This window comes from Pelobates fuscus, chromosome 6 (genome assembly GCF_036172605.1).
Source record: "Pelobates fuscus isolate aPelFus1 chromosome 6, aPelFus1.pri, whole genome shotgun sequence".
NCBI classification, from domain to species: Eukaryota; Metazoa; Chordata; class Amphibia; order Anura; family Pelobatidae; genus Pelobates; species Pelobates fuscus.
In genome coordinates, this window is record NC_086322.1 from 95,582,502 (window position 1) to 95,589,186 (window position 6,685).

The following is a 6,685-nucleotide window of genomic DNA, read 5'->3' on the forward strand; positions in this document are numbered from 1 at the left end:
GTTAACACTATTTATAAATATTCCAATTTTGTGATCAGGAATTGTCAGCTCTGAATTTCAGCTGCATCAAATGACCCTGGATGACTGAAATCCAGACCAAATATGTGGCAGTACCTGCCTTAAACTTTTAAATTTCCCTGAAAGACTGTTTCACTCACCCTGGCTTTTCCTACCATCCCCATGGACTTATACCGAATGCACTCTTTTTCCATCCATCCCCTCAGTGGTATCAGGAAGCCAGAGAAAGCTGTGCAGACTTCAGTGGGACCTAGTTACGAATGGTCTGGAACTCTCGCTCTAGCATTATAAGCCGCACCTCCCAATCAACTCCCATCCTTGTTTTCCCCTGCAAGGGAGTAACTACTTGTGTAAACAATGGAGACCCCCTCCTGGGGGTCTGTGTATAAAGACCACCTTCTCCCATTAAACTTTGTCAATGTCCAAACATCACGTGTCGTCTAATGTGTGGGGGAATAAGGGCTATAACATTTCACAGTGCTTTCCTTTCAACTCGAGGGATATTCCAGCAGAGATACTCAGCCCAAGTATAGGAGCTCCGCTATGATTGGTGCCATAGGTGCGATCATTCCTCTCAAAGAAAGGAAGCCACGGGATAACCGATGGACTGTCCAAGGAAATACTGAAGGCAAGGAAACAGACGGCCAGCAAAAAAACAAAGGCTGCCCTTCTCACGGCACTAATGGAGGGTGACAGAACAAGAGGTGTAATCACGCTCATCCACAAAGGAGACTAAATACAAATGAGAAATACAAATTCGGATGGTGTTTTATGGAGCACAGCCATCGGAGTAAACAACACATAGTTACATAGTTACATAGTTACATAGCTGAAAAGAGATTTGTGTCCATCAAGTTCAGCCTTCCTCACATATGTTTTTGCTGTTGATCCAAAAGAAGGCAAAAAACCCAGTCTGAAGCGCTTCCAATTTTGCAACAAACTAGGAAAAAATTCCTTTTGACCCCAAAATGTCAGTCAGATATCTTCTTGGATCAAGTAGCTATTACCCCACGAATTAGAAATTATATCCTTGTATGTTGTGTTTTTGCAAGTATTTATCCAATTGCTGTTTAAGCAGAGAATTCCACATCCTTAGAGTTCTTACTGTAAAAAAACTGTAGAAATTTTTTTCTTTCATTTAGATGAAATCTCATTTCTTCCAACCTAAATGTGTGACCTTGTGTCCTATGTATAGCCCTGTTTATGAATCATTTTCCAGATAATGGTTTCTACTGGCCCCGAATATATTTGTATAATGTTATCATACCCCCTATGAGGTGCCGTTTTTCCAAACTGAAGAGAATTAAATTTTTAACCTTTCTTCATAACTAAAATGCTTCATTCCTATTATGAATTTTGTAGCTCATATCTACACTTTTTTAGTGCCATGATTTCCTTCTTTAGAACAGGTGCCCAAAATTGCACAGCATATTTAAGGTGTGGTCTTACCAGCGATTTATAAAGAGGCAAAATTATATTTTCTTTCCAAGAATTTATGCCCCTATTTATACATGACAAAACCTTACTGGCCTTAGCAACTGCAGATTGACATTGCATATTGCTGCCTAATTTGTTGTCTATAACAATTCCCAAATCCTTCTCGTGTGTGGTTATCCCTAATTCACTACCATTTAGAGTGCAAGTATCTTGTGCATTCTTGACCCCGAAGTGCATAACTTTGCATTTCTCTACATTAAATGTAATCTGCCATTTTAGTGCCCAGTACTCCAATCTATCTAAATCCCTCTGCAGCAAAGCAATATCCTGCTCACATTTTACAAAGATTGTGTCATCTGCAAACACTAAAACATGGCTTTCAATGCCTATTTCAAGATCATTTATAAATATGTTAAATAGAAGCGGTCCCAAAACAGAACCCTGAGGGACACCACTTACCACTTTTGTCCAGCTTGAAAAAATACCATTATTAACAACTCGTTGTACTCTATCCTTAAGCCAATGTTCTACCCAAGAACAAGAATATTCATCTAGACCATTTTCTTTTAGTTTGAACACTAACCTATTGTAAATGCCTTGGTAAAATTCAAGTAGATCACATCCACCGCAACAGACTGATCCATACTTCTACTTACTTCTTCGTAGAATGCAATTAGGTTAGTTTGACATGACCTATGTTTCATAAAACTATGCTGATTATTGCTAATAACAAAGTTCTTCCCACTGAATTCCTGAATATTATCCCTTAATAACCCTTCAAATATTTTCCCAGTCACAGAAGTTAAGCTCAGGCAATTTCCAGGCAAGGCATTTGAACCCTTTTTAAATATAGAAACGGCATCTGCCTTCCTCCAATCCTCTGGTACAATACCTGAAACAAAAGAATCTTGAAAGATTAAATACAGAGGTTCACTTTTTTGCTCCTTAAAGGGACACTCCAGGCACCCAGACCACTTCTGCTCATTGGAGTGGTCTGGGTGCCAACTCCCACTACCCTTAACCCTGCAAGTGTAATTATTGCAGTTTTTCATAAACTGCAATATTTACATTGCAGGGTTAACTCCACCTCTAGTGGCTGTCTATTAGACAGCCACTAGAGGTCACTTCCTGGGTTCTAGCACAGGTTTCCTGTGCTAGAGCGTCGCTGGACGTCCTCACGCTGTGTGAGGACCTCCAGCGTCGCTCAAAACCCCATAGGAAAGCATTGAAATGATTTTTCAATGCTTTCCTATGGGGAGATGTAATGCGCATGCGCGGAATTTCCGCGCATGCGCATTAGGTCTCCTCGGCCCAGTGAGCGAGATTAGTCTCGCCCACCGGCCGACGTAATCACTAGGAGGAGCGTCGCGGAGGCGGAGACAGCGGCGAGGGACATCGCCGCTGTCCCAGGTAAGTGACTGAAGGGGTTTTCACCCCTTCAGTAACCGGGGATTGGTGGGTGGGAGGGAGAGGGACCCTCCAGTGCCAGAAAAACGGATCGTTTTTCTGGCACTGGAGTTTCCCTTTAAGTACTCGTTGTGAATATTGTCAGGCTCTGGAGCTTTATTTACATACATTTTCCTTAACTGCTGTAGCACCTTGTCTTGAGTCATCCAATCACAAGTTATCTGCAAGTTTTTAGCAGCAATCATTTGCATATCTCTTGCCATAGAATCCTCATTAACATTTACTGAAAAAAATTAGTTGTTTAAAATTTCTGCCTTTTTCTGGTCTTAATTAACTAACAACCCATCTCTGTTTCCAGTGTACCAACACTTTCATTTTTTGGTTTTTTTTACGATAGACAGCAGCTGAGGTAAATGCCTACCTAGCGGCTCAAGCAGACCAGGAACAATAAATTTGCCTCGCCGATCGACAGTAATTTGCGGGCAACTTGACTGTTTCCCCTACCCTGTAAAATAAGCCAAAGCTCCCCTACGCAGCATTCAAGCCGTTCATCGAAACGGAAGGAGACATCGATGGGCACCTGCAGGAAAGACAGTGTACCCTTCATGACATTAATCCTACAAACTGTGTCCCAATCTTGGCTGGGAAAATGTTAGGCCGGTACAGGTACTATAGCATGATCCGCTAAAACAATTTTATAACAACCTTAAGCAGGAGATCCAAGAGTGGGTGAGAGACTGCCGACCACATACTTTAACTGAAGCGGTGCAACTTGCGGACGGGTACCAGGATGCTAGGAGGCACCAGATATCTACACCCCAAGTACCCTACAGACCACCTTCCATGAACATTGGACAACAGCATCAACCAACCATCGCAGCCACGACCGGTCCACAGCCATCACGACCATCACCATGCAGAGGCTCACAGTGTCATCGCTGTTTGAGGTATGGACATTTTCAAAGAGACTATCCCCAGGGAAAAGAAAAACCTCAGTGGAACAGACAAATTCCCTAACCATTACCTTTGGCCACTGCCCACTACTATCATACTGAGCCAAACCCAGAAGAAGAAACATGGAGGACTCTTCACAAGGCTAACCCCATGCAAGCAGCGGCCGATAATCGTCAGCACCACAGACAACCAGTATGGCAAGGAAACACAAGGACTCAGAGATACTGGGGCCACCTTTACACTGATGTAAAGCCATCTAGTCCCTGTATCTGAAAAAACAGGAAAATCGGTAGCTGTTCGAGTACCAGGAGGAGCCTTCACAGGCTACCAACCGCCTGGGTTCATCTCAACTAGGGAGCTGGATTAGTCGAAGTTGCATTAATGAGAGATGTACCAGCTCTTACTGGTTACATGGAAATGATCTCAGCCAACTCACCTCCACATTTACTGCTGCCCCCACAGGTGAAATCTATCCGTTCACCACAAGGCACCAGAAGCAGGTAGGGTCAGGTTTGCCCCTGACCCAGACCATGACAGAAGCCCCCCTTTACTGCGATACCCCAGCCGAGTTTGAGTGAGAGGTGGTAGCAGACCCTTCTCTCCAGGTGTACAGAGACAGAGTGGTTAAAAGTCAGAGGTTACTAGGGGAAATCGCTTCATATGGTGCAATGGACTATTATACAGAATAACAGAGAATCTTGTTGCTGGATTAGTCCCATCCCACAACAAACAGTTAATGATACCCCAGAAATACTGCAGAGAGCTGCTCTGGATAGCCCATGGTATTCCCCTATCCGGACACTTTGGAGTAAGGCACACTAAGTATAGGTTGACACAGAATTTCTTTTGGCCAGGTATATCAAAGGACATTCGGCAATACTGCCAAACCTGCGATACCTGCCAAAGGGAAGAGAGGAGATTGTCACAGAGCTTTTGGACCATTTGGAGAAGTTTACCTGGGTAGTGATAGAAAATCTCTGGGCTGCCCAGGAGCGCCAGCACACCTGGTATGACAGGGGAACCAGGGAACGTAGCTTTCAGGTTAGTCAGAAAGTCCTTGTGCTTAAGCCAGTCAAACATGTCTTTACCAGGTGGTGGAATAGCAATGTGACACCACCAATGGTATAGCCCCATGCTCTGGAAACAGGGCTTGGCGCATGATTCATGTGAACATACCCTACCAGGAGCGAGCAGAAGAAGTAGTGGCCATATGCGTCCCTGCTGCTGAAGATTTCGATAATCTTCCCTTGACAGATGTCCTGGAAGAAGGCGACTGGACAGGCAAGGTACAGCTGGGAGACAGGTGAGGGGCTAAGAAGCGTTATCGAGTACAACAGTTCTTGCAGCTAAGAGAGCCACCTTCTCCAACCTCCCAGGCTACACCAGATTAGCCGAACACCAGGTAGAAACCCCGGACTAGGCACCCCTTAGACAACCTCCTTACAGAATCCCAGAGGCGGTCAGAGAAGGAATGAGATTAATTAATGGGCTACTCTGGTAGTACTAGTACCAAAGCAGGACGGAGCAACCCGCTTCTGTGTAGACTACCAGAGGCTAAATAAGAAAACAGTGTCGGATGCCTAGCCGATTCCCCGGGTGAATGAATTACTAGATTGCATGGCCAGAGGGAGATACCTTACTACTTTCGATCTATGCAAAGGTTAAACATAGAAACATAGAATATGATAGCAGATAAGAACCATTCGGCCCATCTTGTCAGCCCAATAGTTTCATTAGTCCCTGGCATTATCTTATAGCTAGGATAGCCTTATGCCTATCCCACGCATACTTAAACTCCTTCACTGTGTTAACCTCTACCACTTCAGATAGAAGGCAATTCCATGCATCCACTACCCTCTCAGTAAAATAATACTTCCTGATATTATTTTTAAACCTTTACCCCTCTAATTTAAGAATATGTCCTCGTGCTCTGGTAGTTTTTCTTCTTTTAAATATATAGTTACATAGTTACATAGTTAGATAGCTGAAAAGAGACTTGCGTCCATCAAGTTCAGCCTTCCTCACACCTGTTTTTTGCTGTTGATCCAAAAGAGAAAAAAAAAAAAAAACCCCAGTTTGAAGCACAATTTTGCAACAAGCTAGGACAAAAAATTCCTTATTGACCCCAGAATGGCAGTCAGATTTATCCTTGAATCAAGCAGTTATTACCCTACATTGAAAGATTATATCCTTGAATATTCTGTCTTTGCAAGTATGCATCTAGTAGCTGTTTGAACATCTGTATGGACTCTGATAAAACCACTTCTTCAGGCAGAGAATTCCACATCCTGATTGTTCTTACAGTAAAAAAACCTTTCCTTTGCCTTAGACGAAATCTTCTTTCTTCCAGTCTAAACGCATGGCCTCGTGTCCTATGTAAAGTCCGGTTTGTGAATAGATTTCCACACAATGGTTTGTATTGGCCCCGAATATATTTGTATAATGTTATCATATCCCCTATAGTCTGTATTGATTCCATTTATGTATTTAAATGTTTTTATCATATCCCCCCTGTCTCATCTTTCCTCCAAGCTATACATGTTTAACCTTTCCTGTAATCCATGAACTAGTTTTGAAGCCCTTCTCTGAACTCTTTCCAAAGTATCAATATCCTTCTTAATATACAGTCTCCAGTACTGCGTCTCGCCAGTGCTCTGAACAATGGCATGAGCACTTGCCTCTTTCTAGTGCTAATTCCTATGCCTATGCAAGCAAGCATTCTGCTAGCATTTCCTGCTGCTCTTTACATTGTCTGTCTACCTTTAAGTGATCTGAAATAATTACCCCTAAATCCCTTTCCTCAGATGTTGAGGTTAGGACTCGATCAAATATTCTATACTCTGCCCTTGGGTTTCAATGTCCAAGATGC